The sequence below is a fragment of the Schistocerca cancellata genome, chromosome 2 (assembly GCF_023864275.1).
Source record: "Schistocerca cancellata isolate TAMUIC-IGC-003103 chromosome 2, iqSchCanc2.1, whole genome shotgun sequence".
NCBI classification, from domain to species: Eukaryota; Metazoa; Arthropoda; class Insecta; order Orthoptera; family Acrididae; genus Schistocerca; species Schistocerca cancellata.
The window spans coordinates 940178075-940191167 of record NC_064627.1 but is presented as its reverse complement, the minus strand read 5'-3'; the positions used below and the strand labels follow the sequence as shown (position 1 = coordinate 940191167).

General features: G+C 45.1%; 1 protein-coding gene and 1 non-coding gene across 2 annotated transcripts in view; one reads left to right on the top strand and one right to left on the bottom strand.

Moving 5' to 3' along the window:
• The window catches only part of LOC126159984 (ras-like protein family member 11B), a 386177-nt gene that overhangs the window by 206685 nt on the left and 166399 nt on the right, over positions 1-13093 (top strand). The window lies entirely within an intron of this gene.
• On the bottom strand, positions 4760-4833 carry Trnat-ugu (transfer RNA threonine (anticodon UGU)). The gene has a single exon. It is a non-coding gene; the product is annotated as a tRNA-Thr (tRNA).

Here is a 13093-nt window from a genome sequence, read left to right as displayed (position 1 = left end):
CAAGCTGGTGGTAGCTCCATAACGGTGTGAGCCGTGGTTACATTCGGCTAGTTGGAGACCATTTGCAGCCATCCCTGGACTTCATGTTACCAAACAACTATGAAATTTTTATGGATGGCAATACTCCATATCAGTGGGCCATTGCTGTTGGTGATTGGTCTGAACAACATTCTGGACAATGCGAGCGAGTAGTTTGACCACCCAGATCGTCCAACATGAATTTGCATTGAACATCTATGGGACATGATGATGAGGTCAGTTCGTGCACAAAACTTTGCACCAGCAACACTTTCGTAGTTATGTACTGCTATAAGGCAGCATGGCTCAGTACTTCAGCAGGGGATTTCCAACATCTTGTAGAATCCATTGCACATCGAGCTGCCGCACTATGCTGAGCAAAAAGAAATCCTGCGCGATATTAGGAGGTATCTCACGACCTTTGTGACGTCAGTGTACTTTCGTTATCGCGTCGCGTGTCCGCAATATCCTCATGTGGCATTCAGTGTCACGGTGGACAGTGGTATTAATGTCATGGCTCACCATTGTATCTCAAATGCAGTTTCTTCTAAGTATAAGTCACCTGAGTTATGGCAGCGAATATATGAATATGAATGGGTGCTGACAGGTTGACTGTAGTGATTTATCCTGTTTACAAGAAAGGTCAATGATATTCTTTTATACAGTTTGATAGTAATGGTGAAACATTTGTACAGCTGTTTACTTTTTCCATATGATACAGTTACGGTAGTTAAGGCATAGCAACAACTCTATTCTCAGTTTGGTGTATGACGTGTTACATAGTAGGAGAGCAGACGAAATTTTTTCAATCTCTGAGAGGAAGACTGTACTTTCTAGATAAAAAGGCGCCTGTTGTTTGATGTAGCTCATATCAGAGCAGCGAACTTTCTCCAACTTTTTTTCCAGTAAGTGAATTACATCCCAGGAACGTGTTGTATGGATCCCTTAACGTATTCAGTGGATTCATAGCGTTTTCCAGACGGAAATATGTGAAAGTGTGGGAACAGGCGTACCTCATTTAGTAAACTTGATGATTCAGCACGCAATTTGTACTTCAAACCTCACAGTTCCATTACTGCCAAAGGTGCATTGCGGTCAAGCGCAATTTTCGCTAAGGCACGCGCACACACCAGGCCACGGAAATCCAGCGAACGACAGCCATTGGCTTCAGCCAAACGGTAGTCGCCGACGCACTGGCGTTGCCCCTCATCCTCATCAAACCATGGTTTTGTGGCCAAGGGATTCTTCCATGTGGAATCGCAGTTAGCACTGATGGCTTTTCGATTTTGCTCCCACTTTGTTATCGATATAAAGAAAAGTTTTCACTACAATTTCACAAGTGATATTATGAGGGCAGAAGAGCAGCCACGCACGCGCACCATTTATTTTACTGTATGGAGCTGATTGCCGGAACGAGCGGCCTCTCTTTTAAAATATAGGAAAAAGTATGATGGGACAAAAAAATGGCTCTGAGCACTATGGGACTCAACTGCTGAGGTCATTAGTCCACTAGAACTTAGAACTAGTTAAACCTAACTAACCTAAGGACATCACACACATCCATGCCTGAGGCAGGATTCGAACCTGCGACCGTAGCGGTCTCGCGGTTCCAGACTGCAGCGCCAGAACCGCGCGGCCACTTCGGCCGGCTTGGTGGGACAAAACTAATGTCTGACACTGAAGCTAAATCGTGATATCAGCTATTCTGTAATATTTCCGAATGAAACCTACAGGTATCAAAATAGACTTCATTTTCTTTTTCTAACTGTCAACATTACTTTCTAACAGCGTACTTATTTCCCTCCAGCCGCCTAATCTCTCCAACGTGTTTTTTCGATCACAGTTCGTAGGATCACATTAACGTTCACGTTCACGCTAACAGTTTATCAGCTTTAACGCTGTTTCCGCCCTCCACTCCATAGTTCAGCATTTTTTAAACACATGACATCTACACCGTTCAACAGACACAGCAAATCGCCACTGTTCCAACTAACATTCGACCCGGCGTCCACATACGGAGAGGTGCCCAAGGCCAACCCACCGCCAACGCTTTGATGTTATACCGCTAGCAGTCCGAACCGCAACCAAAGCCAACAGCTTCGCTGGTTCCCATTCGTCGCCCGTACACAATAAGCAAATTTCGGAGATTAGATTAGATTAGATTAATTATTCATTCCATAGACCCATAAAAGAGGGAATCCTCCTGGGTGTGGAACATGTCAGAAAAACACATTACAAAAATGTAATAAGAAAAACTTGAGTTTCATTAATTTTAATGATCCTCAGTCAATAAACAGTAAAATTGTGTACATGAATTAAATTTAAACTTCTAATATTTACAGGTTTAACACTTACATCTGCTTTCATTAAATCCATCATTCACACAGTAGGTAGTTACTTGGCTGTTACAACCAAGTATTGTCAAAAATTGAAGTATAATAAATTTTCATTAAAATTGTCTACTGCACTTGCTGAGAAACTCATGGATGGAATAGAAAGAGTTGGCCACCAAAAATTCTGTTAAATTATGTTTAAATTGTGCCTTGTTTGAAGTTAAACTCTTAATGCTTGCTGGTAACGTACTGAAAATATGCGTTGCTGAATACTAGACTCCTTTCTGGGCAAGAGTAAGTGATTTTAAATCTTTATGTGTATTGTTCTTATTCCTAGTATTGTTTGTGTATACTAAGCAGTTAGTTGGAAAAAGAGATGTATTATTTACAACAAACTTCATTAAGGAATAAATATACTGAGAAGCTATGGTTAATATGCCCAATTCTTTGAATAGGTTTCGACATGATGTTCTTGGCTTTACACTACTCAGTACTCTTATTATACTCTTCTGTACTCTAAAAATGTTTTCTCTGTTTGTGGAGTTACTCCTAAATATGATACCATATGACATAACGGAGTGAAAATAAGCAAAATATGCCAGTTTTTTTATATTTATATCTCCTATGTCTGACATCATTCGCATTGCAAACATAGACTTGTTTAGGCGTTTTAGCAGTTCGTTAGTATGTTGCTCACAACTCAATTTATTATCGGCCAACGAAGTGTCTGATTGTTAGTCTAGTTTGTACGCACCTTGAAAGGTATGCAACATGACTTGTTAAAAAAGCCCTGTCAACAAAGATATTGTAGCTTACATCTCGCCTGACATTATTTCACGTTTAAGGTGGTACATTTTTTGCTTCTACTCGCATCTCCGGTGTGCACATGTTGGGAAACACGTAAGACATCGAATGGTTTATCTCTAAAATAGTACAAAATGGTTCAAATGGCTCTGAGCACTATGTGGCTTAACTTTTGAGGTCATTAGTCCCTTGGAACTACTTAAACCTAACTAACCTAAGGACATCACACACATCCATGCCCGAGGCAGGATTCGAACCTGCGACCGTAGCGGTCGCGTGGCTCCAGACTGTAGCGCCTAGAACCGCTCGGCCACCCCGGCCGGCAAAATAGTACAAAACAGATTGAAGTTTAAACTGGTATGTGTCTTAGCTAGCTAATTTGTTCTCTCTTAACGAGTTAGAGACTGTCAGAAAATGCTATTGTCTGACAGAAAGCAGACTGAACGAAGGCGCCGGTACTGGTTGCTTGCTGGAGAGTATTTCCATTGCTCGAATTCGAATATCCATTGTATTCCCGGGAACAGCTGGATACCACTTTGCCGCTTCCAGCTTTCTGGAATTCCATCTGTATAACAAATACAGTTTAGCTGGTGGTACTGTGAGATCTGAAAGGCACCTGGTAGTTAGGTTTACTTTTTTTCCGCGTTGTTTGTGACCACTAAAAGAGGACGTTTCACAGAATTTCGCTTTGAAGTTTCACAATTTCAAGAACACGACCGCCGGAAAACTCTACTCGCCACCGCGACAGAAGCCAGAATGAAGGAATGAGAACGTGCGTACTGATTACTTGTTTGATGCGTGGCGCAGTTCTGATAAAAAAGAAGACCTCCACCGTGGGCCGTATTGCCAGGAACAACTCGACTCCTCGCTCCGCCACCCGCAACTTCCTGGAAGCCCTCCAGGCGTAGTAAGTAATGCCTGGCTCTCGCTGCAAAGTGTTTTGACCCGTGCTCCCAGTGTCAGGGTCAGGAGGAAGACGCACCGGGAGCACTGGCGCGCTGTTTGCCGTCTTCTTTCTGGGAAGTGGGGCGGTATTTTCGTGCGGGCCCGCTCTCTCCTTAGTCACGGGAGAGCTCCCTGCGGTGCCATTTAGGGGCGGGAGGAGCGCAGAGTGACTGCTCAGAGGTTACTCAGCAGCGGGTATGCGGCGCGCTGCCACTTGCGTCCCACGCCACGCCGGAGGCGGCGACTGCAGCGGCCGCTCGCCCGCCGCTGCCGTGGGCGCCTGCCAGCGCTTTCGGGGAACACGGGCGCCACCTCCGCCTCTACACCTTGTTTGTTTGGCATTCACGCCGCAAGGAGCGCCAGGTTTGCTCAGAACGGCGTGCTATACTTACTGACAAAAGACGAGTTAGGTCCCTGTAACACGTAACATGTCGAAAAGATTCAATCGATTTTGCAATACAGGGTGTCCATAAATTATCTGATCAGCCAGAACACTATGACCACCGATCTACTATCGATATAAACCAGTCCAGGCGATAGCAGCGTCACCTGGCGAGGAATGACTGCTAGTCAAACGTACGTACGAAATTACAATGAAATGAACACCCTTAGCTGCTTACAGGCGTTGACATACGTCAACGGGGACAGATGAAAATGTGTGCCCCGACCGGGACTCGAACCCGGGATATCCTGCTTACATGGCAGACGCTCTATCCATCTGAGCCACCGAGGACACAGAGGATAGAGTGACTGCAGGGATTTATCTCAGACACGCCTCCCGCGTAACTCACATTCTCAACGTATTGTCCCGCACTACATTCGTAGTGCCCCCGCCCATTATACTCATTACTCGCGGCGCGTTGCCGATTCCCGTAATAGTTCGGGCACTGTTCGTGCATTCGCACAGAAGAAGAAGATGGTCAAGAACAGATACCATCTTATTAAATATATAGTTAAAGCTCACCGGCCACTTGACCATCTTCTCCTTCTGTGAGAATGCACAAACAGTGCCCGAACTCTTGCGGGAATCGGCAACGCGCCGCGAGTAATGAGTATAATGGGCTGGGGCACTGCGAATGTAGTGAGGGACAATACGTTGAGAATGTGAGTTTCGCGGGAGGCGTGCCTGAGATAAATCCCTTCAGTCGCGCTATCCTCTGTGTCCTCGGTGGCTCAGATGGATAGAGCGTCTGCCATGTAAGCAGGAGATCCCGGGTTCGAGTCCCTGTCGGGGCATCTGTCCCCGTTGACGTATGTCAACGCCTGTAAGCAGCTAGGGGTGTTCATTTCATTGTAATTTCATTCTAACGAGCTGCTTGATCACCGATGGTATCTGTCCATTCGGATATGTCCGAAAGATCAGATACCATCTTAGTAAAAACGTACGTACGTTGCGTGTAGTATCAGCGAGCGTGCTGCCCGTGTGTAGAGTAGGGAACGTGCGCCATCTATCTGAGTTTGACCGAGGACAGATTGTGGTGGCCCAGAAACTCAGCACGAGCAATTCTAAAACTGCACGACTTGCCGGGTGTTCGAGGAGCTCTGTGGTGAGTGTCTTCAAGACGTGGCGGAACCAACGGGAAACCATGTCCAGACGTCGTTGGATTGGGTGGCCACACTTCTTCACAGATGTGGAACGTGGTAGGCTGGGCAGACTGGTAAAACAGGATAGGCAGCGAACTATGGCGAAACTAACATAAGACTTTAATTCTGGGGGTAGAGTACAAGTGTGTTTGAACACGCAACACACCGAACACACCTAAAGATGGACCCCCACAGCCGACGACCCATGCATGTTAAAAGCGGTGGCTCGTTTTATTTTACAGGTTACTGTCCCTTGCTGTAGGGGCTGTAATTTTGATATTTTTTTCTAAACCAACAAGGTAAAACAGAGGCCACTACTTCCACCACATGAAGTGGATTTAGTGCTCACGTACTCACACTGAGCCGTGAACACTTCCCAGTTCATCAATGGGGGATAATTGAAAATTATTATTACTATTATCGGTACCATGCGTGCAATGGTCGTGCCAGGCACGCGATATTGAATCTTTATCCTGTCATTAAGGGTGCGAGACCTGCACGACATTGCAATCGATATAGTTCTGCATTATTCTATTGTGACACTAGGAGTGATTTTACGTAGTGAAAGGGAGAATGTAAAGATTAAAAAGGACTCATTTATTTAACAGTTGAATATTGAACAATTATACAATCAAATGGGGATGGGGGGAGAAAGAATTTTCAACAGCCTGCCCCAACCTACGTTCATAATAAGCCGCGATAGCACGAGAAAAGGAATTTAGGAACGATCGCCGTATTATCAACTGGAGTTCAATTTACTAAAGGAAGGGATTGCAGGCATGCAACGACCACCACCAGTAATCAGCCAAAGACTAAGAAAGATGCTACTGGGGGTGAATTGCTAGGTAGTCTCCTCTACTAAAGGAATAAAACCAGCAAGACGCGAAACTATTCATACAGGCGATACTAGATAACTTTGGCTCGCGGTCCCACTATGTTAGCGAACATGAAGGGACGCCAGACACTCGCCATGTGGCGTAGGACAAAGGGCACAAGTTTTCAAGCTACGAAGACCTAAATTCTGAGTCATATTTTGCACGGGAGAACTGAAAGAGCTACTGCCAGACGAAACGGAAAAGTGAGCATGAAAGTATACACTTTAGTGGCGAACCGCAAGCTACTGTGAGTAACCAACACATCGCGTACATTATGCCCAACTGTACAAGGAAAACCTACAGTCTTATAACCCGGAAAAATTGCGTAAACCGTAATTTAAGGAACGCACATCAGTAAAATGAGCTATGAGGTTCCCTCTGGGCCGCAGGGCGCGAAGCTACAGTGCACGTCGGCGCTCACGCTTACCGGAACTTCATCTTCTGGAAGCAGCACATCCAGTCTCTCGCACGGTCACACTAGAACTGCCCTTACTGCCCCTTTGTCCACTATCCACCCGCGGAGGGCGGTTGGCGCCCACCCGCGAAAAACGGGCGCGCACCTGAACTGGCCAATCAGAGGGCCGAAATCTCACAGGGAGGCGACCTCGCGACATTAAAATCGAGCAGAAATAGCAGTTACAAGGTTGGTAAAGCAGGTTGGGGAACTGAGAACAGGAGAAACTTTGGTCACTACTGAACGTTCAAACGACATCACATGCTACCCTGGCGATCGGGAAAAGGATGGGAAACGGGAAGCCATCACGGCTGCTAGGAAGACTGCTGCCATCGCCCATAAATAAAGAAAACTCCTAGCGCCAAGCTCCTCTCACAGATCAGTGTGAGACAAACTGTAAACATCGTCAAATAAATTAGGCAACCCACAGAAATTATTAACAGGTCCTGACTTATTATATTACCGAATACCAGAATACTGGGATTAGAAATATGAAATACGAGTACTGAAGGGTGAAGGGTGAATGAAGTGCACGTCTTTCGATGTGTCAATGTTAGCACCACGATGTCGGCAACTACGACTGAAAAGGGTACTTGAGCATCGGCACTGGACGTTGGCGCAGTGTCAGAGCGTTGCGTGGTCGGACGAATCCCGACACCTTCTTCACCATGCCAGTGAGAGGACGCGAATCTGTCGTCTTCGTTGACGCCTATACTGCGGTACTGAGACAAGCTCGCGGTGACTCCATTATGTTCTGGGGAACGGGCCCAGTGGAGCTCGTGCAAGGCACCATGACGGCCAAGCAATATCATACACTGGTTGCAGAGTACGTACACCTCTTCATGACGACCATGTTTCCCTACGGCAGTGGCGTTTTTCAACAAGATATTGCTCCATGTCACAAGGCCAGGACTGTGATGGAGTGGTTCGAGGAACGCAGTGGCGAGTTCCGAAGGATGGGCTGGCCCCCCAGCTCACCAGATCTGAACCCGATCTAACACATCTGGGGTGTGGTTGTATGTGGTGCCAGAGATCATCGTCCCCCTCTCCGGAATTTACGGGAATTAGGTGAGTTGTAGGTGTACATGTGGTGCTGGAGAGCCAGCGATCTACCAAGGCCTCGTTGTTTCCACGCTACAACGCACCACCGCTGTTATCCGTGCCAAAGGTATACATACCGGCTATAATGTACGTGGCTATAATGTTCTGGCTGATCAGTGTATAAAATTATAGTAGATGTTAAGAAACGGTTTTCAACATGTTGTAGGATAACTCATATAGTTTTGTTCTCTCGTTCATGCACCTCCATGTGTGCATCTTTAGAGTCACGGACAGTGTCTACTCAGAATTCCATTTCCCTCCACGTACAGTTCAAGATTTTCACTGAGACATGTTCAAATGCATTCCAAACGTCTGCACTCAATTCCAGCAGATCTGTAATGTTCATTGGATATACTGGACGCTTCACAAAACCCCACATGACGAAGTCTAATGGTGTGAGGTCTGGGGATCGTGGCAGCCATCGAACTGGGCCATCTCGCCCCGTCCAGCTGTCTGGAAACTTTTCATCTATAAATTGATGGACAACTAGGGACTATTGGGATGGTGCCCCATCCTGGTTGAATATGACATCAGGTCGCCACTGTTCCAATTGTGGCACAGCAAACTCTTGTAACACGCCCGCGTGAACACCACCGTTGACGGCAGGCTCGATGAAAAAAAAGTCGACCAATGATGCAATTGTGCATCAGTTTGCACCAAACATTGACCATGGGTGTTGTGTACATAGTTCCGCGTAGTCAGCGCGTACACAACTTTCCCACTAGAGCGCGCCCCGCTAAGCACAACAGCGCAGGTGCAGCGCTCGTCCGTCTCCGCACTACGAGATGCCGCTGCCATAGAGACGAACCAAATTCTGCTTTCATCGATCCGCGTATCAATATGTAACGCAGCTAATGAGATTGCTGCTAACGTAGAACCTTTTCTGCTCACGGATCATACTCGCGCAGTGATACATCATCGCGCGAGGTATTATAACGAGTGTACAGACCTCCGATTAGTCAGTCTGCATTTGTCTCTACTAGTCTGTACGAGTCCTACCTTTGTATGTACCAGTCTATAGTCAAGTTCCAGTCTGCGCCTAATAAGATTACTATATTCCTGTACATAGCCATGAAGATAAATGTATAGACACTTTTGTCAAGTATCACAGATATATGTGAGAATAAGATTAACGTACCAATACCCAAGGAACTTCAGATTGTCAATTGTAAATAGCATCCAGAACCAAGTTAAGTAATTTCTATGCTTCTTACTATTTTAATAAATGTGTGTGAAAATTAATCAAGTTCTGTTTAAAGTTGGTCACCGTCAATCTGCTGCTCTAAGCGTGCCAGTGGTATTTCTATCGTCTGACCTAACGGCGGAAGATAAACACGCCACGATAAGACCACGAGACATATTGCTGACACTCGCCTACTTCGTTAGAGCGACAAGTCAAATAATCTGATGGTGTGTGTATTGAAGGTCTTACAGTACGCTCACCACAATGGGACCGTCTCTTACCATTTCACATGTAACATGAGGACGTTGTGAAACCCATGTACAAACTACGTCTACATCTGTCGTGATGTAAACAATGGTTGAATATTCGAACATTACATGCAAATGGAGCATCTGTATTTTTTATATGCATTTACTTGCACGTAGGACGAGGAATCTATTACAGATATGACATGTATGTACACACCTGAATACATGGAACAGTAATTCTATTCCAAGTGATAGCAACTGCATTTATGAGATATGTCATACCTTGAGGTCAAATATCATTCTGAGGTTCAGTTTGCCGGATACATGAAACGTTGCTCATCGGAGAAACAAATCTTTTCTAAAAATTCGTTTGCGTCAGTCTTGCCTAGCATATCCCTTGCAGACTGTTCGAACTGGTGTTTGTCCGTAGGCTTTAAGCAGCTGCACTATGTAGGGATACAGCCGAACCTCTTTTGCAAGACACTGTGCACTTTTGATCGCCTCATTTCCAACCTTCTGGGCGCTGTATGCACAGATTTTGTAAAACTCATTGCAATCGCTCGGCTAACCTTGTCCACCTGGTCCAGAGTATGCCAACGCGTTGTGCGGCCTGTGTACGTGTGCATGGCGATCATATCCCATATTGATGTCGGGGTACATGCACAGGAAACAGTGGTGTTTTGCGGCACATGTGTTTCGGGACGGTTTTCTAAACTTATCACCAATACCGTGGACTTACAGATCTCTGTAGTTTGTGTTCCCTATGTGCCTATGCTATTAGCGCCAGTTTTGTGTAGTGCCACGTTGTGTGGCACCACATTCTGCAAGTATCCTCAATTTATGAGCATGAGTGTAGTTCGGCCCAGTGCAGGCTGACTGAGGCGGAGCCCGACTAAGGTCCGTGTCGGTAGCTCTCGCAGCAGCAGCAGCATTTCCCACGCATGCCAACCAGTCTAACTCATTCCCCTATTTTCGACCTAAATCCAGAGACTCTAGGAGCACTGAACATTCTTATTCATTTGTGTAAATAATTGTTTATGACAATATCCACAACTAACGTTACCTCTCTTACATCGCAGCTGAAATTTTCTCCGTAACTGTCTCCCAGCCTGTAATAAAAATGTTGATCTGACCTTAAAAATAGGTATGGCGTCCACGACAGGTCATTCCACGTTGGCAACGTTCGCGAACGACGAACGCCGGGAAGTACGTGCTCTCCAGCAGGCGGTGCATCACCACCTGCCATGCAGCAAGGAACCGAGTATGTGTTGTTGGCGGACGCGCGTCACGTACATTATATATATATATATATATATATATATATATATATATATATGACCTGGTGGATGACATCGGAAGTTCACTGAGGCTTTTTGCAGATGATGCTGTGGTGTATCGAGACGTTGTAACAATGGAAAATTGTACTGAAATGCAGGAGGATCTGCAGCGAATTGACGCATGGTGCAGGGAATGGCAATTGAATCTCAATGTGGACAAGTGTAATGTGCTGCGAATACACAGAAAGATAGATCCTTTATCATTTAGCTACAAAATAGCAGGTCAGCAACTGGAAGCAGTTAATACCATAAATTATCTAGGAGTACGCATTAGGAGTGATTTAAAATGGAATGATCATATAATGTTGATCGTCGGTAAAGCAGATGCCAGACTGAGATTCATTGGAAGAATCCTAAGGAAATGCAATCCGAAAACAAAGGAAGTAGGTTACAGTACGCTTGTTCGCCCACTGCTTGAATACTGCTCAGCAGTGTGGGATCCGTACCAGATAGGGTTGATAGAAGATATAGAGAAGATCCAACGGAGAGCAGCGCGCTTCGTTACAGGATCATTTAGTAATCGCGACAGCGTTACGGAGATGATAGATAAACTCCAGTGGAAGACTCTGCAGGAGAGACGCTCAGTAGCTCGGTACGGGCTTTTGTCAAAGTTTCGAGAACATACCTTCACCGAAGAGTCAAGCAGTATATTGCTCCCTCCTACGTATATCTCGCGAAGAGACCATGAGGATAAAATCAGAGAGATTAGAGCCCACACAGAGGCATACCGACAATCCTTCTTTCCACGAACAATACGAGACTGGAATAGAAGGGAGAACTGATAGAGGTACTCAAGGTACCCTCCGCCACACACCGTCAGGTGGCTTGCGGAGTATGGATGTAGATGTAGATGTAGATGTAGATGTAGATGTCAGAGAACCAGCAGGACGAATACAGTATATTATGTGAAAGTAGTTATTAGCTTGTTGTTGTACTGGCCCAATAACAAATGTTATCTTTACCAGAAGTACGCCGTTTATTAAGGAGGTACACGAGTCGAAGTAGAGATTACGGTAAGAGCAGAGCAATTTCAAGATCAACATTATTCCCACTGAGGTAACCAAGAAACAGTATAACGTCTGTAGCTACACCTATTTTTCTCAAGTCACCCTGCTGTGTGTGATGGAGGGAACTTGGCTCTTGGAATGAATGAATTGCGGTAGACCTCCATATCAGCGGTAATTTCTTCGATTTTACTCGTTGCAGTCATTTAGCGAGACAGATGTGGGAGACGTGAAGGAGATCTGTAGACCCTGGAATGTTTCACAAAATTTATATACTAATAGTAAGTTAAAATCACTAGTTTGTTCTACAGTATTACTTTTATTGTGTTAACCGATTTTCGGCTTACAAGGCCATCTTCAGACATTTACTGAGTATTGTCACTAAAGAAGCTACAATGTTTGTAAAGAACATTCGAAGAGAAGTTACATGTCCAGACTAAAGCAGAAACATACAGTAACACCTTTGACAGTGTTGTGGTAGTGCAATGAAAAAGTGAACAAGAAATAAATAGAAACGGAGTACACAGGGAAAACTTTAACACAAAATAGGAACAGTATGCCTACATAACTGTTTCTATTAATAAAAAATAATAATAGAATAAAATAAACTAGTACTTGACAAGGCTACTTCAGGAAGTATAAAACATGGAGAGTAATACACAAGCCATTTAAAAGAAAAAACACTTACAATGTGACTACGGAATATACACACATCAAAAAAGGTTTGCATCACCTCGGTTCTGAGAATTCCGGAACCTGTACAGAAAACTGCAATAGAGATCAACATAAACATCATTTCCGCCATTTTTATGGCTCATGAAAACCACACATTGCATGTTGTACCACCATATAGCGACACCTTCAGAGGTGGTGGTCCAGATTGCTGTACACACCGGCACCTTTAATACCCAGTAGCACGTCCTCTTGAATTGAGGCTTGCCTGTATTCGTCGTGGCATACTATCCACAAGTTCATAAAGGCACTGTTGGTCCAGATTGTCCCACTCGTCAACGACGATTCGACGTAGCTCCCTCAGATGGTTGGTTGGTAACGTTGTCCATAAACAGCCCTTTTCAATCTATCCCAGGTGTGTTCGATACGTTTCATGTCTGGAGAATATGCTGGCCACTGTAATTGAACGATGTCGTTATCCTGAAGGAAGTTATTCAGAAGATGTGCACGATGGGGCCGCGAATTGTCGTCCATG